The sequence below is a fragment of the Mixophyes fleayi genome, chromosome 8, assembly GCF_038048845.1.
Source record: "Mixophyes fleayi isolate aMixFle1 chromosome 8, aMixFle1.hap1, whole genome shotgun sequence".
Classification (NCBI taxonomy): Eukaryota; Metazoa; Chordata; class Amphibia; order Anura; family Limnodynastidae; genus Mixophyes; species Mixophyes fleayi.
The window spans coordinates 140846561-140871264 of record NC_134409.1 but is presented as its reverse complement, the minus strand read 5'-3'; the positions used below and the strand labels follow the sequence as shown (position 1 = coordinate 140871264).

At 44.1% G+C, this 24704-nt stretch overlaps 1 protein-coding gene and 1 long non-coding RNA gene across 3 annotated transcripts in view; one reads left to right on the top strand and one right to left on the bottom strand.

Moving 5' to 3' along the window:
- LOC142099920 (uncharacterized) overlaps nucleotides 1–24704 on the bottom strand; it is a 263337-nt gene that overhangs the window by 172899 nt on the left and 65734 nt on the right. The window lies entirely within an intron of this gene.
- LOC142100218 (uncharacterized) lies at nucleotides 4598–20534 on the top strand. Its single transcript, XR_012678778.1, has 3 exons — nucleotides 4598–4796; nucleotides 5805–5926; nucleotides 20090–20534. It is a non-coding gene; the product is annotated as an uncharacterized LOC142100218 (long non-coding RNA).

Here is a 24704-nt window from a genome sequence, read left to right as displayed (position 1 = left end):
AGATTGAGTTTTGCGGATGCCAGCATGACCGGCAAATCTGGAACAATGTGCCCATTGGAGCAATTTTTCACGCAGATTCTCAGGAACAAAAGTTTTCCCCTGGGGAGGTGTATTGTCGGGTCTACTGACTGCGATGCTGAGTGGGCTGATAATAGGCCGTGGATCCACAGTGATGGAATCTTCCTCTTTTACCATAGAACGTGACAGAGCATCGGCCTTGCGATTTTTGGAACCGGGACGGAAGGTGACATGAATATCAAATCGAGAAAAGAATAGTGCCCATCGGGCCTGATGTGGATTCATGCACTGTGCAGTTTTAATGTAGAGCAGATTCTTGTGATCCGTGTATATTGTGACAGGATAACGAGCTCCCTCAAGTAAATGCCTCCACTCTTCAAGCGCCAATTTGATGGCAAGCAGCTCTTTGTCCCCTATGGCATAATTTCATTCAGCTGGTAAAAATTTTCGGGAGAAGAACCCGCAAGGATGCCATTGCTCATCAGCTGGTTTTTGGGAGAGAACTGCCCCTACTCCGACAGATGAGGCATCAACTTCCAAGTAGAATGGACAGGTTAAATCTGGTTGCCTGAGTATGGGAGCAGAAATCAATGCTTGTTTCAGAAGTTGAAAAGCAGTTTGGGCTTCTTCAGACCACTTGGCAGGATTAGCTCCTTTCCTGGTGAGGGCAATGAGTGGTTCTACTACAGTAGAGTAGCCCCGAATAAATTTTCGATAGTAGTTAGCAAATCCCAGAAATCGCTGTACTGCCTTTAGTGTAGATGGTTGAGGCCAGTTAAGAATAGCTTGCACCTTCTCTGGGTCCATACGGAGACCAGTGCTCGAGATGATATACCCCAAGAATGGAATGGATTCAACTTCGAAGGTGCTTTTTTCAAGCTTGCAATACAGTTTATTCCTTCTGAGACGGCTGAGGACCTCTTTAACATGTCTGTGATGGGATTGGATATCAAAGGAGAAAACAAGGATATCGTCCAAATATACCACAATAGTATGGTACAGTAAGTCCCGAAAGATTTTGTTTATGAAATTCTGAAAAACTGCTGGGGCATTGCTCAGACCGAATGGCATGACAAGATATTCGTAGTGCCCATCCCTGGTGTTAAAATCGGTTTTCCATTCGTCGCCACGCTTGATACGGATCAAATTGTAGGCCCCGCGGAGATCCAACTTCGTAAATATTTGGGCACCTTTGACTCTGTCAAATAACTCTGTGATGAGGGGCAGAGGATACCGGTTCTTGATGGTAATGTCGCTGAGACCTCGGTAATCGATGCAGGGACGTAATCCACCATCCTTTTTCTTTACAAAAAAGAACCCGGCTCCTGCCGGTAAAGAGGATGGGCGAATAAAGCCCCTTTCCAAGTTCTCTTTTACATATTCAGACATAGATTTTGTCTCAGGGATAGAAAGAGGGTAGACTCTGCCACGCGGTGGGGTTTTACCCGGAACAAGATCAATGGGACAGTCCCAATCCCGATGAGGTGGTAGAGTTTCAGCGGCCTGCTTACTGAAAACGTCTGTGAACTCTTGGTAGGCAGAAGGAACTGGCAAAACTTCCTTATCAGAGGTGGAGCAATGTGGAAGAACACGTTGTAAACAGGACCCGAAACAAGTTGGAGCCCATGACAGGATTTGTGGAGTCGACCAGTCAATATGGGGGTTATGCGTTTGAAGCCATGGAAACCCGAGAACCACAGGGCTAGTGGCTTCTGGGATGACCAAAAAGGTAAGAGACTCGGAATGCAGAACTCCTATTTGGAGCATCACTGGAGAAGTCTGATGCGTAATGGTACCCCCTGGAATACGGCTACCGTCAACGCAGAGAGAAAGATGGTCACTGGAATTTTCTCTAGTGGAATGGCTAGTTCAGTAGCTAATTTGGCAGACATGAAATTCCCAGCTGCTCCAGAATCCAGCAGGGCTGAAATGTATTGGGAGCCTTGAGCGTGTTTCAGAGTGACTGGGATAATACAGTCCTTGCCTTGTGGGGAGTGAAGGGCCACTCCTAGGCTCAACTCCTCATCATCAGCTAGGAGGGTGTGTTTACTCGGCTTACGAGGACAATGATGTAACAGATGTCCGGAACTGGCACAGTATAAGCAAAGTTTCTCTCTAACTCGCCGTTCTTGCTCGGTGGGTGAAAGATGTGCTTTGCCTAATTGCATGGGTCCTTCAGGGAAAGGAGATGGTACACGGACCCCTTGAATAGGGTGGAACTTGGGGTGTTTCAGCTTCCTCTTTTCTAGAACTCTCTCTCTGAACCGAAGATCAACCCGATTGCAGGTGGTAATCAATTGGTCTAGCGTTGTAGGTAAGTCCCGAGACGCTAATACATCCTTAATGTGGTCAGACAGGCCCTGCCAGAAGACCGCAACAAGAGCATCATTATTCCAAGATAGTTCAAAGGAAAGTGTTTGAAATTGAACGGCATATTGGCCCACAGACTGCTGCCCTTGCCGAAGCCGCAGAATATCTAAAGCGGCTGACGTTGTTCTTCCAGGCTCGTCGAATATTCTGCGGAAGGTAGACAGGAAGCTATCAATATCAAATAAAATTGGGTCAGATTTTTCCCAGAGTGGTGATGCCCATGCCAGAGCTTGCCCTGATAGTAGTGAAACAATATAAGCAGTTTTGGTACGTGCAGTAGGGAAATTCCCGGGTTGTAATTCAAAGTGTATACTACACTGGTTGAGAAACCCGCGGCAATTCTTTGGATCGCCATTGTATTTAGCTGGCGTGGGAAGATGGAGTCCGGATGAAGTAGGTAGTGAAGCAGGTATTACTGGCTCAGGCGGAGTATGGGATGGTTGACTGCAGAATAACTGCAAGGTATCCATACGCGTAGAAACATCCTGCAGCAATCTCAAAATTTGCCCCTGGTTAGTTTCTTGTCTCTCAATGCGTTCAGCTAATATTTGGACAGAGTCCTCCCTCGGGGTATGTTCCCCTAGCGGATCCATTTGGCCAGAACAAACTGTCACGGTCGTCTGAATTTCTTGATCCGATTCGGGACCCTTGGGCCTAGCTGGAGCAGGACTGAAACAGAAACTAGCAGCCTGGATAATCTTCCTGCTCATGTTCTTGCTGAATGTAAAATATAGCAGGGGAATGAGCAGTCTGGAATTGCTGACAGGAGCACTGCACTTTAGTTATGCAGACAGGAGCACTGCTCTTTAGTTATGCAGACAGGAACACTGCACTTTAGTTATGCAGACAGGAACACTGCACTTTAGTTATGCAGACAGGAACACTGGAACCAGGAGCCAAGAACTATCCTCTGGAGAGAAGTGTGTTGTTCTGGCAATGAACAGATCACAGCAGCAGGTTTAAATAGGATGTCCCAAACAACTATTGGCTGATCAGTTCATGTGATCACAGCTTCTGAATCTGGTTGGTTTGGAATGATCACCTGACTGCATCCAAGATGGCCGCGCCCATGCATCAGAACAAACAGTATGTGTTTGTTTACAAACGGAGGTGTGGAGAACGGGAATGCTGCAGATGACCAGAAGGGACCCAGGTAGCCGTGATATGACAGCGGCGGATTAGGTAAGTGCGGCTAAGATCCCAATTTGTGACACCCTGCTGTTCTAGTACTGTCCAAATGGGAGCCCAACATTCCAGGATTGAGACAATCCACTACTGAGCCTAAGACACCAGGAAGTGAAAGCTGAAAGAACAGGTAGGAGATAGCTGCCAACTGTTCGGAGTCTGGTGGGACAGTCCTGACCTTGGGTGACTGTTCAGCTTTGTACAATCTAGGGGCTGATGTCCAGACTGTGTACTTTATGCATACCCTGCATTCTTATATGCTACAATATGGCACTAACTATGTCCTCGGGGGCTGACCATGCACAGCCAGGAACGTCTCTACAAATGTCCCTTCTCCACCACTGTACCTCATTCCAATAATCTCACCCCGCAAAACGAAATCTCGTTTATTGCATCGCTGTACAAAACTACCTGTTGCCTGCTCAGTACATAGGCAGGAGAGCTGTTACTTAACCCAACTCCTACCATTGACAGATCTAAACCTCTGCTCGCCCACAAACGCCACCATCTTGCCCTTTGTGAGTTGGCAGAAACATAAGCGCACTTGCACAAAGTGAGGAAATTTATTGCATTTCATTACCAGTCTCCTTTATAGGGAACTGTTCTATGTACAGACATGAGAGAATAATAGGATATGCCTTATGAAAGCTGCACGGGGGCCTGTAATAATGATCTCTATGGTACATGCAGGAGTTACGTCACGTGTATTGTTTGATCATTCCTGTAAAGAAAGAAACATTGTGGAGAAGATCTATACAGTATATCAATATATAATGTATGCGGTTTATGTCAATACATTCCAGGATAATTGCCGTCCATTTGTCTTATTACATTAGGCCCAGAAAGCTGTTCGCTTGAAGCCTTGTCTCACTTAACCTGCACGACAGCCCCGCTGGCACAGAAGTGGTTAATATGTGCCACGTTACTTCCCCCCGGGGACCTGTCCCGTTTCTGGCCGATCCTCCAGAGTCGGAGCTAATTGCAGCGGAATGTTCAGCTTCCTCATTAGCGCTGCCCGTGGGAATCTCAGCCGCTCGGAAGATGGGGTCATTAGCTCTGGTAAAGTTGGCGGGTGTTTTTTTGTAGAAAGACTTGTGTTGTATAATGATAGGAAGTATCCACACATGACATAATGAACAGGCTGCATAACGAGGCTGAGCACCACACACTGATACAATGTAACCGTCTACCCACATGTCATCCTGGACCCTCTCATGTCACAGGTAAGTACCCTCTTTCTCCAGGTTATCTGAGGGTGTACACATCATAATCATTACCGCTCTATGTTGCTGTACAGCGAGGTCTCCAGGCTGCAGCACATGCAGATTCTCCTGGGCTGTGGTGCTTTGAACTCTGCAGCTCTTGGCTTGTTTGAAGCCAGATAAAAAGAGTGAGGTGAGGAAATCGTACATGGACCTCTGGGAGATGGAGAATAAGAGAGAGGGAGGAATGAAGGCGATCAGTATACAAGATAAACCTAAAGGATGTACTCTGCTCAGCTCCAAGAAATTAACCCCTTCTCACATAGACCCAAACATACAGCCGTGTGTGTGTATGTATATATATATATATATATATATATATATTAGTGCACAGAAGGAAGACAAGGAAAGGAGATGAGGAACAGTGCTCAGAGGGCTTGTAAAATGCAAAAGAGATTGATTGCATCAATGTTTTGGTTCCCACAGGATTGTATACACAAGTCTGGGCTAATTGTTGCTGATAGAAGTTATAATTCTCCGCACCCTGCATAGTAAATCAATCAATTTAATCGGCTTTAATACATTGACTGCCCCATAGAACTCTGATCATTTCCATCTTAGCTCAAGCACCCACCAGAACTGCCCCCCGCAGCCATCACTATGAGCGAGGATCCTTGTCATAGGAAGGACATAACCCCACCGCCCCTCATGATGCAGAATCAGATCCTATTAGAATGTATCCTACAGAGGACACTCATTAGCAGGGACAACAGAGTGCCGCTAACAGAGTGGTCAGTGGTTATTCCCTGGAATCAATGTAACTAATCTCCAACTGTATACAGGTAACTGCACGGCAGAGAGGCCGACGCAGGTGGTGGAGAAATGACGTCACCATTCAATAAAGTGTTTTTTTATACTCATAATTATTATTATTTTTCAAAACATTACAAACAAAATGTTAATTCTGTCCGGCATCAGAATGACAACGACACAATTTGCATAGTGCTGATCGTTGAATGTTTGCTTTAGGAAACTGGGAATAAAAAGGAAAACTAGAGACGAGTAAGAATAAATGATGACGTCACGCCTGACATTCAGTGTAAACAGAGCAAAGAGGAAGGAGGAGGGACGCCGGTGCCGCGATCACATGGGTATATATTATTTTATTCTTTTTTTTTACTACCCTGCTCCCCCCATCAACCGAAACTCCCCTCCAACTCGCAAAAAAAAAAAAAAAAAGGCTGAAAAGAAATAAATAATTAAGTTTAAAAAATACAAAAAGAACCAAAAAGGGCCCGGGCCGGACCCCCTGGCATGCCCGGGCCCGGGTAATTTATACCCGCCCCCCACATCCTCGGCGGCCATGTGTACATCAGGTGTAGAAATGTATAAACTTACGCCCCACAAGCGGCTTCACAATGTTTGTAGCAATTGCAAAAGTCACATTACCTGACTTGTACAATAATGTAATAATTATATACACAACAAAGAATAGTGTTGTTAATAAATGCAAAAGTCGCGTTTTCCATTTAACATGTAACTAAATACAAACACCCCCACATATGTTGCTTTCCCCTTTAGAAATTAAACAAGAATCGTCTATACTGCTGCAGTCCAAGCAGAAAAGTGAAATAAGTCCTGTGAATAGTCGGCCTTTTTATAGTAAGTACTATCGTCTGGAGCGGCGAATACATAAACAGCCAATCAGAAGTGGTTACTGTAGTGATGCTGGTGTCATCATCGTCGTCATCGCGTATCTTTACACTAGGGGCCCTGGTTCCATTTCTCCATGGGGCCACAAGTTTAAGATATTATCTATCTATTATCTAGCATATCTAGATACGGATAAGTTTTAGTGCGCATGTACAGAATGGCAGAATGGATATGTATATACTGTATATGCACCACAAACATGTACATATATCAACTCTGAATCAGTCCTAACAATCACGAATTATTTACTGTCCAAATAATCACCACGGATATGGATAATTATGTTCCAATACTGCTAATAGTGTTCTGGTACTGCTAATAATGTTCTGGTACTGTTAATAATGTTCCAGTACTTCAAATTATGTCCCAGTATGTCTTATCATGGTCTAGATGACTAATTATGTTCTGGCACTGCTAATTATGTTCCGATATGTCTAATTATGTTCCGGCACTGCTAATTATGTTCAGGCACTGCTAATTATGTTCCGGTATGTCTAATTATGTTCCGGTACTTCTAATTATATTCTAGTACTGCTAATTATGTTCAAGCACTGCTAATTATGTTACGGTACTGCTAATTATGTTCCGATACTGCTAATTATGATCCAGTATGTCGAATTATGTCCCAGTATGTCTAATTATGTTCCAGATGAAATATTATATTCTGGCACTGCTAATTATGTTCCGATACGTCTAATTATGTTCCGGTATGTCTAATTATATTCAAGTACTGCTAATTATGTTCCAGTATGTCTAATTATGTTCCAGTACTGCTAATTATGTTCCGGTACGTCTAATTATTTTCCAGTACTGCTAATTATTTTCCGATACTGCTAATTATGTTCCGATACTGCTAATTATGATCCAGTGCTTCAAATTATGTCCCAGTATGTCTAATTATGTTCCAAATGACTAATTATGTTCTAGCACTGCTAATTATGTTCCAGTACTTCTAATTATGTTCCAGTACGTCTAATTATGTTCCGGTATGTCTAATTATATTCAAGTACTGCTAATTATGTTCCAGTATGTCTAATTATGTTCCAGTACTGCTAATTATGTTCCGGTACGTCTAATTATTTTCCAGTACTGCTAATTATGTTCCGATACTGCTAATTATGATCCAGTACGTCAAATTATGTTCCAGTATGTCTAATTATGTTCCAGGTGACTAATTATATTCCAGTACTGCTAATTATGTTCCGATACTGCTAATTATGATCCAGTGCTTCAAATTATGTCCCAGTATGTCTAATTATGTTCCAAATGACTAATTATGTTCTGGCACTGCTAATTATGTTCCAGTACTTCTAATTATGTTCCGGAACTACTATTTATGTTCCAGTACTTCTAATTATGTTTTGGGTGGCTATTTATGTTCTGGATGGCAAATTATGTTCCAGTATGTCTAATTATGTTTCGGATGGCTAATTTTGTTCTAGTACTTCTGACTATGTTCCAGAAATACTAATTATGTTCCAGTACTTTTAACTATGTTCCAGAACTACTTATTATGTTTTGGGTGGCTAATTATGTTCCAGTACTGCTAATTATATTTCCTATGGCTAATTATGTTCCGATATGTCTAATTGTATTTCGGTACTGCTAATTATGTTTCAGTACTGGTAATTGTGTTCCTGTACAGTAAATGATGTTTCAGTACTTATACTTATGTTCCGGTATTGCTAATTATGTTCCGGTACGGCTAATTATGTTTCGGTACAGCTAATTATGTTCCAGCACTGCTAATTGTTTTCCGATACAGTAAATGATGTTCCAGTACTTCTACTTATGTTCTGGTACTGCTAATTATGTTCTGGTACAGCAAATTATGTTCCAGAAAGGACTAGTTATGTTCCGGTATGGCTAATTATGTTCCAGTACTGCTAATTAAGTTCCAGTACTGTCAATTATGTTCTGGTACAGCTTATTATGTTCCGGTACGGCTATTGTGTTCTGGTACTGCTAATCGTGTTCTGGTACAGTAAATGATGTTTCAGTACTTCTACTTATGTTCCAATACTGCTAATTTTGTTCCAGTACTTCAGCTTATATTCTGATACTGCTAGCTATGTTCTGCTACTGCTAATTATGTTCCGGTACGTCTAATTATTTTCCAGTACTGCTAATTATTTTCCGATACTGCTAATTATGTTCCGATACTGCTAATTATGATTCAGTACGTCAAATTATGTTCCAGTATGTCTAATTATGTTCCAGGTGACTAATTATGTTCCGGCACTTCTAATTATGTTCAGGCGCTGCTAATTATGTTCTGGTACGTCTAATTATATTCCAGTACTGCTAATTATGTTCTGGTACTGCTAATTATGTTCCGATACTGCTAATTATGATCCAGTGCTTCAAATTATGTCCCAGTATGTCAAATTATGTTCCAAATGACTAATTATGTTCTGGCATTGCTAATTATGTTCCAGAACTACTATTTATGTTCCAGTACTTCTAATTATGTTTTGGATGGCTATTTATGTTCTGGATGGCAAATTATGTTCCAGTATGTCTAATTATGTTTCGGATAGCTAATTTTGTTCTAGTATTTCTAACTATGTTCCAGAACTACTAATTATGTTCCAGTACTTTTAACTATGTTCCAGAACTACTAATTATGTTTTGGGTGGCTAATTATGTTCCAGTACTGCTAATTATATTTCCTATGGCTAATTATGTTCCAATATGACTAATTGTATTTTGATACTGCCAATTATGTTTCAGTACTGGTAATTGTGTTCTTGTACAGTAAATGATGTTTCAGTACTTCTACTTATGTTCCGTTACTGCTAAATATGTTCCGGTACGGCTAATTATGTTCCAGAAGGACTAGTTGTGTTCCGGTATGGCTAATTATGTTCCAGTACTGTCAATTATGTTCTTGTACAGCTTATTATGTTCCGGTACGGCTATTGTGTTCTGGTACTGCTAATCGTGTTCTGGTACAGTAAATGATGTTTCAGTACTTCTACTTATGTTCCAATACTGCTAATTTTGTTCCAGTACTTCAGCTTATATTCTGATACTGCTAGCTATGTTCTGGTACTGCTAATTATGTTCTGATACTGCTAATTATGATCCAGTACGTCCAATTATGTCCCAGTATGTCTAATTATGTTCCAGATGACTAATTATGATCCAGTATGTCGAATTATGTTCAGATACATCTAATTATGTTCCAGTACTTCAGCTTATATTTTAGTACTGCTAGCTATGTTCTGGTACTGCTGTGTTCCTGTATGGCTAATTATGAGGCGAGTGATGGTCATGTGACAATGATCCAGTGTTCAGACGTCTATTTAGTTTCTATTTACTTTCAATGACAATGAAAATCTTGTTTTTCATCATTATTGATTAATGTCTGGAATAGAGAACTGTGAAATATAAACAGTGTCCTATTGGGAAGAGCTGCGATACCAATGGATATTATCTCCTGATCCCGCACACATCTAGAATAGTACCCCCTCCCCACTCCCAGTAGGTGTCCCCCAGGGCTCTGTCCTCGGCCCTTTACTTTTTTTGCTATACACTTCCTCCTTCGGTGCGCTCATTTCCTCCTTTGGTCTTCAGTATCACCTGTATGCTGACGACATTCAACTCTACATCTCTTCTCCTGATCTCTCTCCCTCCCTCATCTCTCGTGTATCTGACTGCCTCTCTGCCATCTCCTCCTGGATGTCCTCCCGCTTTCTCAAAATTAACATCTCCAAAACTGAATTCATTGTCTTTCCTCCCCCGAGACTCCCCTCCCACCACAACCTCTCTATCGTTGTTAACAACACCACCATCTCCTCTGTTACCCAGCTCCGTTGCCTGGGTGTCACCCTTGACTCCTGTTACGATTTAAATGCCTTAGTCAATATTTGCACAGGCTTACCTAGGGCGCGGAGTCTAACGGCCTTCTGGTTTTCACCAAGAACCACCGCAAGGTAGTGTGGGCTTTGCTGCCGAAGAACCGCAGGTCGCGGCACCCAGGTTAGCCTACTGACGTAAGGGAAAAGGTTCTAAGTGATGGATTGTCAGACAGGCAATATGATAAAGCGATGCAAGTATAGGCACTAACCGTGAATTCCAGGGTTTGTAGGTCTGGAGCAGTAACCGGTAGATGCACGGAGTCAAATGAGAGTGTAGCAGGAGATGGGTCCAGGAACACAGCCCGGGTCGGTACACAGGAGATATCAGGTATACGGTGCCAGAGGGAAATCCAGAGAGTAGTTGATAACACAGCCGGGTCGGTACACAGGAGATAGTCCAGTACGTGGTGCCAGGGATAAGCCAAAGAATAGTCAGGTCACAGCCAGGTTGGTACACAGGAGTAGGAGGAATAGAGGGATATACAGGGAGCAGGTTCACAGGAGTCAGGAACACAGGAACTGTTAGCCAGGAACAGGAAACACATTGCTCTGACACAGGCAGCGTGTCAGAGCAGAGAAGATATAGCTGTTTGAATTCCCCGCCCAGGAGTCACATGATCAGCTGCAGGAAGAACCCGGAAGTGCGGGGGCACCATCAGGAGAAGCGCTGCACGGATCAGATACCGCTGCTAGACCACGCTGACAGCGCAGCGGAACGGGGATCAGGTAAGCTCATAACAGTACCCCCCCCTTCAGGGGTGGCCTCCGGACAACCTATAAGGCTTTTGAGGGAACTTGGTATGGAATTTCTTCAACAGACTCGGAGCATGAAGGTCTTGTGCAGGAATCCAAGAACGCTCTTCAGGACCGTAACCTTTCCAGTCAACCAGGAACTGCAAGGAACCTCTGGAAATCCGAGAATCTAGAATCTCCTTCACCTCAAATTCCTGATCTAGCGCAGAAATAGCAGCAGGAGGTTTTCTTGAAGAGAAGAATTTGTTAATAACAAGTGGTTTGAGAAGGGAAATGTGGAAAACATTGGGAATCCTCAAGGTGGGAGGTAACTTTAATCTAAAGGCCACCGGATTAATGACCTCTATGATCTTGAAGGGACCAATAAATCGGGGAGCGAATTTCCTAGAGGGGACCAACAAGCGAAGATTCTTCGTAGACAACCATACTTTGTCACCAGGAGTAAGTAGTGGAGATGGTCTTCTTCTTTTGTCAAATGCTCTTTTACTGATGGCAGAGGTGTGAAGTAATTTGCGTTTAATAAGATCCCACCTAGCCGAGAAGTCCGATAGAAGGGAATCAACTGCAGGAACTCCAGAAGCGGTTAACTCTTTGAAGGGTGGAACTTTAGGATGAAATCCCTAAAGAGCAAAAAAGGGAGAAGTGGAGGTAGAATCGTGTGAATTATTATTGTGAGCGAATTCTGCCCAAGGTAATAAATCGACCCAATCATCATGTTTAGCTGAAATGAAACATCTGAGGAATTTCTCCAATTCTTGATTCGTCCTTTCAGTGAGACCATTACTTTGAGGATGATATGCAGAAGAGAAATTTAACTTAATTCCACAAAGACGAGAAAAGGCCCTCCAAAATCTTGCCACGAACTGAGTTCCTTGATCAGAAACGATAATATCTGGACAGCCATGTAGGCGGAAAATCTCTTTAATGAAGAGTTGAGCCAGAACAGGAGCAGAAGTGAGACCTTTTAATGCCACAAAATGAGCGGCCCGGGAAAGGCGATCAGTGACCACCCACACTACTGAGAACCCTCTGGAGGAGGGTAAATCTGTGATAAAATCCATGGAAAGATGACTCCAAGGTCGATCCGGAATTGGCAGAGGTTGCAGCAGACCGTATGGAGCTTGACGAGGGACTTTATTCTGAGCACAAGTGGAACATGCCGTCACAAACTGTTGAACGTCTGAGTGGATAGATGGCCACCAATAACCACGAGAGATAAATTTCAAGGTTTTTTTTATACCGGCATGACCAGAAAAACGGGAGGCATGAGCCCATTTAAGGAGTTTTGACTGGAGATGTGGAAGAACCAAAGTTTTCCCGTGAGGAACAATAAAGTGAATGGGAGTAGTAGCCACAATACATTCTGGATCTAGGATGGGTCTAGAACCCTCTTCTTCTGTATCAATAGAGTCAAAGGAACGAGAGAGAGCGTCAGCCTTCTTGTTCTTGGACCCTGGTCTGAAGGTAATGATCATATCGAAGCGGGAGAAAAACAGGGACCATCTGGCCTGACGAGGATTAAGACAAGATGCAGTTTGTAAATACAGTAAGTTCTTGTGATCTGTAAAAATGGTAACAGGAAACCTGGCTCCTTCCAAATGGTGTCTCCAAGCTTCCAGGGCTAGTTTGATAGCGAGAAGCTCTCTATCTCCAATGCCATAGTTTTTTTCAGTAGGCGAAAATTTCCGAGAAAAGAAACCACGGGGGAAAATTTTCCAGTAGAATTTTTCTGCGACAAGATAGCTCCCACTCCAGTAGAGGATGCGTCCACCTCAAGGAAAAAAGGGAATGAAGGATCTGGTTGCTGAAGAATGGGAGCCGAGATGAAAGCTTCTTTAAGGTACTTGAAGGCTTCCACGGCCTCCTGTGGCCAAGTTTTAGCGTTGGCGGACTTCTTGGTCAAGGAGGTGATAGGTGCAATCACGGAAGAAAACCCCTTGATAAAGTGGCGGTAGTAGTTAGAGAACCCCACAAAACGCTGGATGGCTTTGAGAACTACTGGTTGGGGCCAATCAGAAATTGCCTTTAACTTCTCGGGATCCATCCGTAATCCGGAGCCAGAAACCACATGACCAAGAAAAGGAAGACATGTTTTTTCAAAGACACACTTGTCCAATTTACAATATAGATGATGTGAGCGAAGGCGTTGAAGAACTAAGGAAACATGGTGGCGATGAGTAACCATATCAGGAGAGAAAATCAGGATATCATCCAGATAAATCACCACAAATCGATACAGGAAATCTTGAAAAATCTCATTGATGAAGTTTTGAAAAACGGCAGGGGAGTTGCAAAGTCCAAATGGCATAACTAAGTATTCGAAATGCCCATCATGCGTATTAAACGCTGTTTTCCATTCATCACCTTGTTTGATACGGATTAGGTTGTAAGCCCCTTTCAAGTCAAGTTTAGAAAATATAGAAGCTCCCTTGACCCTATCAAAGAGTTCAGAGATCAATGGCAAGGGATACCTGTTCTTCTTAGTCATGGCGTTGAGACCACGATAGTCTATACAAGGACGCAGTCCACCGTCTTTTTTTTTTACAAAAAAGAAACCGGCTCCTGCTGGTGACGAGGAATTCCGGATAAAACCCTTGTTCAGATTCTCCTTGATATATATGGACATAGCATCGGATTCGGGTAAAGATAAAGGAAATACCCGTCCTCTGGGTGGTATCTTGTCCAGTATTAATTCAATGGCGCAATCCCAAGGTCTGTGTGGGGGTAACTTGGAAGCCTCCTTCTCACAAAAGACGTCAGAAAATGAACAATATTGAGGAGGTATACCGGAGGATGTGGGAGAACTGGCCATAGCGGGTTTATGAATCCTGGGAAGACATCTGGAATGAAATCTTGGACCCCATGCAAGAATCTCAGGCTTCTGCCAATCCAGAGTGGGAGAGTGAAGTCTGAGCCAAGGTAGGCCTAGAATCACAGGGTTGATGGCCTTCGGGATGACTAGAAAGGAGATTTCTTCAGTGTGTAAGGCTCTGATGCTTAGAGAAAGGTTGACAGTTCTGTTCTTAATGGATCCTCCAATAATACGGCTGCCGTCTATAGCTGTAATTGCGACAGGTGGATCCAATGGTTGCGTGGGTAACGACAACCTCTCTACGATGTCAGCTCGTAGAACATTCCCCGCTGCTCCGGAGTCAATGAGAGCTGGAAAAGACAGTTGTTTATCAATATATCGCAGAAGGACTTGGATAGAAAAACTAGAATCCACAGGAGAGGGAATAGACCTACCTAACTTAGCCTCTCCAACGTCAGTTAGGTTCGGTCGTTTCCCGGACGCCTCCCACACTGGCTTAAAACATGACCAGGTTCTCCGCAATAGAGGCACAAACGGTTCCTGAATCGCCTCTCTCTTTCCTCCTGGGATAAACGTGCCCTTCCCAACTGCATAGGCTCTTCGTCAGGAGTAATTGGATTTTGAAATCGGGGTGCCAAGCGGAATGGAGATCGGCGGGAACTTTCTCTCTCTTGAGTGCGTTCTCGGAACCGGATATCAATCTGGTTACAGAGGGAAATCAATTCGTCCAGAGTAGCGGGTAATTCCCGGGCTGCTAACTTGTCCTTAATACGATCTGACAACCCTTGCCAAAATGTGGCCACCAAAGCTTCGTTGTTCCATCGTAGCTCAGCCGCTATAGTGCGAAACTGGAGTGCGTACTGGCCCAGAGTAAGAGTACCTTGACGTAGACGGAGAAGTCCAGAAGCAGCACTGGAGACACGTCCCGGTTCATCAAAGAAGCGTCTGAAGGTTTCCAGAAAGGTGGCACAATTATGAAGACTAGGGTCATCATGTTCCCAGAGGGGAGAAGCCCAGGCAAGCGCTTGACCAGACAATAAGGAGATAATATATGCAACTTTAGTTTTCTCTGTAGGAAAGTTTCCGGGCTGCAGTTCAAATTGAATAGCACACTGGTTCAAGAACCCTCGGCATTCCTTGGGATCCCCATTGAACTTAGGTGGGTTAGGTATGCGGAGTTGAGAGGGTGCTGGAGCAGATACGGCAGGGCTGCTCTGGACGGGGGCAGGTTGTGGAGCCGGAACAGGCGGAGGAGTTGGAGCTGCCACCTGAGCTGCTTGAAGCGTATCCAACCTGTTAGACAGAGTCTGCAAAATCTGTAATAACTGTTCTTGATTTTTCCCCTGGTCTTCAACCTGGGCTGCTAGGTGATCCAGTAATACCCTAGCGGTGGGATTCCCTGACGTATCCATCAGTTAGATAGGCGGGGTCAGAGCAAACTGTTACGATTTAAATGCCTTAGTCAGTATTTGCACAGGCTTACCTAGGGCGCGGAGTCTAATGGCCTTCTGGTTTTCACCAAGAACCACCGCAAGGTAGTGTGGGCTTTGCTGCCGAAGAACCGCAGGTCGCGGCCCCCAGGTTAGCCTACTGACGTAAGGGAAAAGGTTCTAAGTGATGGATTGTCAGACAGGCAATATGATAAAGCGATGCAAGTATAGGCACTAACCGTGAATTCCAGGGTTTGTAGGTCTGGAGCAGTAACCGGTAGATGCACGGAGTCAAATGAGAGTGTAGCAGGAGATGGGTCCAGGAACACAGCCCGGGTCGGTACACAGGATATATCAGGTATACGGTGCCAGAGGGAAATCCAGAGAGTAGTTGATAACACAGCCGGGTCGGTACACAGGAGATAGTCCAGTACGTGGTGCCAGGGATAAGCCAAAGAATAGTCAGGTCACAGCCAGGTTGGTACACAGGAGTAGGAGGAATAGAGGGATATACAGGGAGCAGGTTCACAGGAGTCAAGAACACAGGAACTGTTAGCCAGGAACAGGAAACACATTGCTCTGACACAGGCAGCGTGTCAGAGCAGAGAAGATATAGCTGTTTGAATTCCCCGCCCAGGAGTCACATGATCAGCTGCAGGAAGAACCCAGAAGTGCGGGGGCGCCATCAGGAGAAGCGCTGCACGGATCAGATACCGCTGCTAGACCACGCTGACAGCGCAGCGGAACGGGGATCAGGTAAGCTCATAACAACTCCTCTCTCTGTTTTGCACCCCAGGTCCAATCCCTTGCCCAAGCCTGTAGATTCCAACTTCGCAACATAGCCCGCATCCGACCCTTCCTCTCACAAGACGCCACTAAAACCATCATCCATGCACTCATCATCTCCCGCCTCGACTACTGCAACCTTCTCCTCACTGGCCTCCCCCTCTCTCATCTCGCCCCCCTCCACTCTGTACTCAATGCGGCTGCTCGACTCACCTTTCTCTCACTCCGCTCCTCCTCTGCTTCCCCTCTTTACCTTGCCCTTCACTGGCTCCCCATCCCCTACAGAATTCTCTTCAAACTCCTTACCACCACTTACAAAGCTCTCTCCCAGTCTACTGCCCCCTACATCTCCGACCTCCTCACCATTCACACTCCAGCCCGATCCCTGCGCTCTGCTACTGACCGTCGCCTCTCTTCCACTCTCATTACCACTTCCCACTCCAGAATCCAAGACTTCTCCCGAGCTGCCCCCCTACACTGGAATGACCTCCCTCGCTCCATCCGTCTCGCTCCCAATCTGTGCTCCTTCAAACGAGCACTTAAAACTCATCTGTTTCTTAAAGCCTACCAATCATCCACCTAACCCCTCACCTACTCTGCTCGCTCTTCCCTCTCTCCCCTACCGCTCCTTCTCGTGTCTGTTTCGTCCACCCTCCCTTAGGATGTAAGCTCGTTTGAGCAGGGCACTTCTTCCCTCGTGTCTCCACACCTGTTCTTCTGCTCCGTCCTTACTCCATTTGTCTGTCCCGGAGTTTCTGAAGCATTGGTTCTTTGTGTTTACTGTTCTGTACTGTTTAACCCTGTATGGTTTACTGTTTGTACTATGTACGGCGCTGCGGACACCTTGTGGCGCCTAACAAATAAATGATGATAATAATAATAATAATAATAATACAGTACTTCTTTATATATTATATTCACTTCTTTACATATATGGAATCTGTTACATATATGTTTAGTAAAGCTTTGTGGTTTATTAAATATATCCAATAACAAGCATGTATCTCTGTTTGGAACTGGTGAAAGGAATTAATAGATTAGATACACACTGTACATAACATTTACATTTCTACAAATCGTGTCAATTATTAATATAAAAATAGGGACATTAGTGTTGAACTTATTATCCACCCAACCTGTGACCATCATGTGATACAGCCCCGACCATTGACCATGATATAAAAGTGTTTTGACCGGAACTGCTTTGAGTGCAATAATATAACCTGACGTCCAGTCTAATAACACAGCCCGGTGTATAATTATTACATCCCCGTCATCAGTGAATACAGCAATATATATTTATATTTGTCCTATAGATTGTAAGCTTGCGGCAGGGTTCTCTTACCTCTCTGTCTGTATGTATTACCCAGTATTGTCTGATTAATGTTTGTTCCCAATTGTAAAGCGCTACGGAATTTGCTGGCACTATATAAATAAATGATGATAATGATGATACATACTGATCCGTTACCAGGTAATATAACTCCATGTCCAGTTAATACAGTTCTATCATCCTCTCCATGTCCATGTAAGGTAATTACCACACACACACACACACACAGGGGCCCATCATGTCATCAACCAATAACCCTTTGAAGTAAGGGAGGAAACCGGAGCCACCGGAGAAAATGGGATTAATATATCTCAACAGACGGATGGTTTGGTAAGAAGAAAAAGTGTCTGAGGAATAAGATCCGATAGGAGGTCAGCTTGGATGGACACAGCACACCAGGTGTAAAGTTGAATGAGAATTCAAAATGTAATGCAAATCTGTAAGGTGCTTCCTTAAAGAACCATAACTGTTGACAGCACGAGTGGCGGCTGGGAGGACAACAATGAGCAGAGGCTGGAAGGAAAAGAATGAGTGAAGGCTGGGAGGATGACAATAAGCTGAGGCTGGGAGGATGACCATAAGCAGAGGTTGAGAGGATGACAATGTGCAGAGGCTGGGAGGAAAACAATGAGTGAAGGCTGGGGCTGGGAAGATGACAATGAGCAGAGGGAGGGAGGACAACAATGAGTGAAGACTGGGAGGATGACAATGAGTGAAGACTGGGAGGATGACAATGAGTGAAGGCTGTGAGGATGACCATAAGCAGAGGCTGAGAGAATGACAATGAGCAGAGGCTGGGAGGACAACAATGAGGGAAGACTGGGAGGATGACAATGAGTGAAGACTGGGAGGATGACAATGAGTGAAGGCTGGGAGGATGACAATGAGCAGAGGGAGGGAGGACAACAATGAACAGAGGCTAGGAGGATGACAAGGAGCAGAAGCTGGAAGGAAAACAATGAATGAAGGCTGGAAGGAAAACAATGAGCAGAGGCTGAGAGCACAACAAAGAACAGAAGCTGGAAGGATGGCAACGAGCAGAAACTGGAAGGAAAACAATGAGTGAAGGCTGGGAGGACGACAATGAGTGAAGGCTAGAAGGATGACGATGAGCAGAGGCTAGGAGAATGATGATGAGTGAAGACTGGGAGGATGACCATAAGCAGAGGTTGAGAGGAGGACAATGAGTGAAGGCTGGAAGGATGACAATGAGCAGAGGCTGTGTGGATGACAATGAGCAGAGGCTGGAAGGAAAACAATGAGTGAAGACTGGGAGGATGACAATGAGCGGAGGCTGGGAGGATGACAATGAGTGAAGGCTGGAAGGATGACAATGAGCAGAGGCTGGGAGGATGACAATGAGCAGAGGCTGGGAGGATGACGATGAGCAGAGGCTAGGAGGATGATGATGAGCAGAGGCTGGGAGGATGACGATGAGCAGAGGCTAGGAAGATGACGATGAGCAGAGGCTGGGAAGATGACGATGAGCAGAGGCTGGGAGGATGACGATGAGCAGAGGCTGGGAGGATGACGATGAGCAGAGGCTGGGAGGATGACGATGAGCAGAGGCTGGGAGGATGACAATGAGCAGAGGCTGGGAGGATGACGATGAGCAGAGGCTGGGAGGATGACAATGAGCAGAGGCTGGGAAGATGACGATGAGCAGAGGCTGGGAGGATGACGATGAGCAGAGGCTGGGAAGATGACGATGAGCAGAGGCTGGGAAGATGACGATGAGCAGAGGCTGGGAGGATGACGATGAGCAGAGGCTGGGAGGATGACGATGAGCAGAGGCTGGGAGGATGACGATGAGCAGAGGCTGGGAGGATGACGATGAGCAGAGGCTGGGAGGATGACGATGAGCAGAGGCTGGGAGGATGACGATGAGCAGAGGCTGGGAGGATGACGATGAGCAGAGGCTGGGAGGATGACGATGAGCAGAGGCTGGGAGGATGACGATGAGCAGAGGCTGGGAAGATGACGATGAGCAGAGGCTGGGAGGATGACGATGAGCAGAGGCTGGGAGGATGACGATGAGCAGAGGCTGGGAGGATGACGATGAGCAGAGGCTAGGAGGACAACCTAATGAATAACTGATAAACATATAGTATCATCTTTACGTGACAGGTTTATCCTAAAGGTCTCTATTCATTGGGAACATGAAATGAGAAATGAGTAAAACAAGCTGCACTTTGATCTAAGCAATATTAGAGATGTTGCAATTGATTTAGGTTGTGATCTAACAGAAGTATCCATTGATTTTTCCTGTTCAATGGAGATCAGCAACATTTTACAGTAAACTATTATAAAGCACATTGTCTGTTCTAACAGTAAAACTCTGTATGAAATGCAAAGAGAAAGAAACGCTCCAGATAATCTGCTTATGTTTAGCCTGATTGTGTTTCTGATAATAAAAATAAAATGGGAACCAACAGACGAGGAATTGTCCCTGCAGAGGTCCTCCAGTAATATGATGTTACATGAATTACAGACCTGCAGCTCATTGGACATAATCCACAAACATAAAATGCAAATTTTACCCTTTAGTACATTTAGCCCCCAGTAATTAACTCCTGTACTATGTAGAAAGATTCTGTTACTGTAACATTTGTTTCTCTGTGCAGAACAATGGACATGAACTTGACCTGGAACATTTTCCTGCTCATGGGGGACGGGAGCAGCTGTCTTTTTGGGAACATGTCTCTACCCCATATCTGCTATAGCTGCAGATTTATAGTTATCTCTGGCAATTATATATCGCCTGCGTCTGCAGAATTCTGTACGGAAGTGGTACACTCCCCCCCGCAGTACTAAAACAGCGCAGACCCATCCCGGAATACTCACCAGGTTGTATAATGGTCTCTGCATCCTGTCGTATTGCAAATTCTGATTAGTATAAATAAGAGCAGAGTCGGTGTGCTCTAGGGGGAAATGAACAGGTGTGTTTTGCATATATGGCAATGTACACTTGAAAACATGGGATAAGTAGATGTTAATATTGTTTTTTACTTTAAAAAGCATGTTTATGCTCAAAACATAAGTGAATGCAAGCACATTGGAAAATTAGGTGTAACATGTATTACTATATATATATATATATATATATATATATATATATATATATATATATATATATATCCACAGTCCCATGGCACATAGTGTAGTGTTGCTTTGGAACACTCCTCTGAGCTCTGCCTGCGATGTGACCTCCTCCTCCTCTCACCTCTGCAATCACATGACATGCTGAGAGCTATGAGCCTGTGAAGCAGACTGACTGTGACTGGCAGCTATTTTTATTTGCCAACCAGAGAGCTTTTGAAAAGGAGATAATGCTTTGTAGGAGAACAGATGTATGATTAAAAGTTTCTTCATTTGCTATTTGAAGAAGCAACAAAAGAATCTATGTGGGACTGATGCTTTAAATAGAGTTTCATGAATATGAAATGAGTGATTGATTTATCACTGGCGTCTAGTATTTTATGTTTATTATTTGAAAATATCAACATATGTAAAATTGCAACATATTCCCTTTGACGTGGATCTGCCTAATAACTCTTGTTTACATTTATTACATTGTAATGAAAAGTCTTGTGGTTAGCAACTGCCTGTATCAAAGAATTAGCTGCTTTAAATGAAATGTTGTTTTGTGATAGGTGTTTTTAATGGCAGTGAAGCACTTTATAATACTGTGATCATTGTATAACATTATGACTGCCGGCAAGATGTGTAGATTGCCATATAGACTAATTAGATTATAAATGTCCATTTTGTGGAATACATATATATATTACTGTTAGATTTGCGTATGTGCAGACATAATAAATGTATGTAATTAAGTACCATGTATTGATTAAATGTTAATTAAGATGACTATAAAACTATGTATATAGCTTTATGATGTTAATCTTTTTTGCACCTGACAAAGGTGGAGGAGCCTCTGGAATGTTGCACAATTTGTGATGTCCATTTGTTAAGGTAAAATAAAGTAGCTGAGATGAGCATATACAATGAATATGTGGTGCGAGCCTTAAAGAGGGAAAGATTGGTATTGGGACTGAGTCAACGGATAAAAGGAAGCCACCTTTTACAGCGCCACCGTTTCTATTGAGAGAAAATAGAGTGATTAAGCAATATACTGTACATGGAAATCTTTTCTCTGCTTCCTGGCTGACGGATGGGGGAAGGTTGAAAATAAACTGAAATTAAAGAATTATACATCAAAGTGCAAAATGCACTCTGTGGTCACCCACAAACCAGGTAACGCACACTTTAAATGTCATTTAAATAGATCATTCTGCAAAAAGATATCTTGCTTTCATATTTGTGTGGATTTAGTTAGGAACATCCCGATCTGTCCAGAACCTCACATTAGAAAGTGCAAACTCCATAGATGCTGCCATCTTGAAGACCGAAGCCAATACAGCCAAATTCTGCAGAAAAAATAAGTGCATGACATCACAATATGCGCTGCCAGGCTCTATTTGTTGGAGAGAAGTGCGCTCTGTATGCCGTCTCCTCTCTCAAACTCTCTCTGTTGGTCCTCTAGTGCCAACTGGTGCAGGAGGAGATGATTAATGACATCAGCATAACTGCACTTTGACTGAATTCTATAACTGTTACAACTGCTGCAGCCATTAACCCTGTGTGTACCTGCATCACTGCTGCTGTTCCTGTTCTCAAATAAACCAACAACTTGGTCAAGTTTAATGCTGTGTGGACTAACATCACCAGCACCTTATTACAGACACCAAAAGGTTCTGTCAATAGTGTTTTTGCATGTGAATGCGGTTGTTATTGATGAAAAAATTGTACAACATGAGGCAGCTCCGCCACCAACTATCCAATGACGCTTTATATTCTGACCCCTCCCCCAATAAACAGTTACAGGTGTTTCAGAATGTGACCCCATGTTTCCTCTAGTGGGGGGTTAGAGGGTTGTTTTTAAAATTTTGTTTCCAGGTGGAGTTTTGCTTTAACATCTCTTTACACAGAAAGTACAACCTGGTTTGCCGTGATAATGTACCTGGTCTGATCTCGGACACAAGCTTCAGATGTTTGCTCCCTATGTTCTAACGCTGACCTATAGATATAGGTCAGCGTATAGATTCATGAGCACTCACTGATACTTCAGCCAGGTTAAGTTGTTCTTGTATAGAGGAAAATAAATGTGATCGAATAAAACAAAACCCTTCCAAGAATTCCAGGATATTGTGAAATTATGATAATATAATATAATAACATAAAGATAGCTTCTAACATGTGAGGGTGACTTGCAGAAAACACTACACTTGAATCTCGGTGTACAGAACAGAATAAATTCATATCTAAGTCACAGGGAGGAGGCAGTGTTTAATGCTGTTATTTCTCTATATTAAATGTGTCATTAGTGTTTTGTGTTAATTGTTTTCTGCCAAAGATTAAGATATTATTTAGTGAATTTACATTTCCTTTATTCTGACTTGGTGTCGGTATTACTACTGGGATATAAAGAGATCCTGGTGGATTTTACGTAGACTCTTGGAATGTTTGAAAGCAAGGGCTCATTCTTTCAAGTGAAATTCATTTATCCAGCCAGAATGTAACTGTCACGAGCCACGGCTATACTGCGAGCTGTTGCGGCTCGCTTGTATTCTCTGCCCCTCGTCCCGCCCATTGTCATGACGACCGGGACGTCACTTCCGCCCTGAGCCATAGTCGGGGCGCCTCTCCAGCCCCTGTACGCTTCCCGGTAGGCAAACACAGCCGGGCGCGTGAGTTATAATTAATTCTATTAGCGTTGCAACCCGGCAAGCTGTTACCCGGGCGCATGCGCAGTTGTTACTATGGCAGCTGGCTCCTGTTAACTGTTTATGAAGCTTGCTCCTGATTGGCCACTATCAGTATTTAAGGCAGGGAGGGCTTAGCCTCCCTGCCAGTTATAGCATTCAGTTTCCTGGCTGTTGACCTGCTGTTGTACTGTGTTCCTGTACTCCTGGATAGACCCTTCAGTGTATGACCTTTGGCGTGTTTATTGGATTGTTATTCTCTGCTGGTGACCCAGACTTCTGCCTGTGACTCGGATATCCTGTCTTTCTGCCGGACCTGACCCTTTCGCCTGGACCTCACTTCGCTGCCTGCTTGTGCCCTCAACCTCAGCCTGTCCCTGACTTTGTTTATCTCCTGCTGTCACTCCATTGCCCGCACTACGGTTTGAACCATAAACCTGTACTACGCAGAGCATAAGACCTGGGGGCATCTGAGTACCTGTGAGCACATGAAGCTCTACTGGAAAAGCGGCTGCTAAAGGCAAAGACCTCTACCACCTGTTCTACAAGCCTATGACAATTACTGTTAGCCGTGTCAGTAACATGTGGAAGTGTAAAGGGCAGATGGAGACAGTACAACCCAACTGAGGTCAGGTTGTCCAAGTAAATAGGTCAGGAGCATGCAGTGACCCACACACAACAGCGAGAGGTCAGTGCATGAAAACAATGGACATCTAGTTTCCACTGTAAGGTGAATAAACGACAAAGGAAATAAATGTCACCAAACATTTTTGTAACGTGCAGGTGTTGATATGCAAAAGAGTGGGTGGGTCTATGGCTGTCTTATATATGCTTTCTCCTAGAAGTCAATTCACAGCACAACATACTAACATACTGAAGCTTGTCACATCTAGCAAATGACCAGAAACATACTACCCAGAAAATGACCAGAATCGTACCACCCATCAAATAACCAGTATCGTACCACCCAGCAAATGACCAGTATCGTACCAACCAGCAAATGACCAGTATGGTACTACCCAGCAAATGACCAGTATCGTACCACCCAGCAAATAACCAGTATGGTACTACCCAGCAAATGACCAGTATGGTACTACCCAACACATAACCAGTATCGTACCACCCAGCAAATAACCAGTATCGTACCACCCAGCAAATGACCAGTATCGTACCACCCAGCAAATGACCAGTATGGTACTACCCAGCAAATGACCAGTATCGTACCACCCAGCAAATAACCAGTATCGTACCACCCAGCAAATGACCAGTATCATACCACCCAGCAAATGACCAGTATGGTACCACCCAGCACATAACCAGTATCGTACCACCCAGCAAATGACCAGTATGGTACTACCCAGCACATAACCAGTATCGTACCACCCAGCAAATGACCAGTATCATACCACCCAGCAAATGACCAGTATGGTACCACCCAGCACATAACCAGTATCATACCACCCAGCACATAACC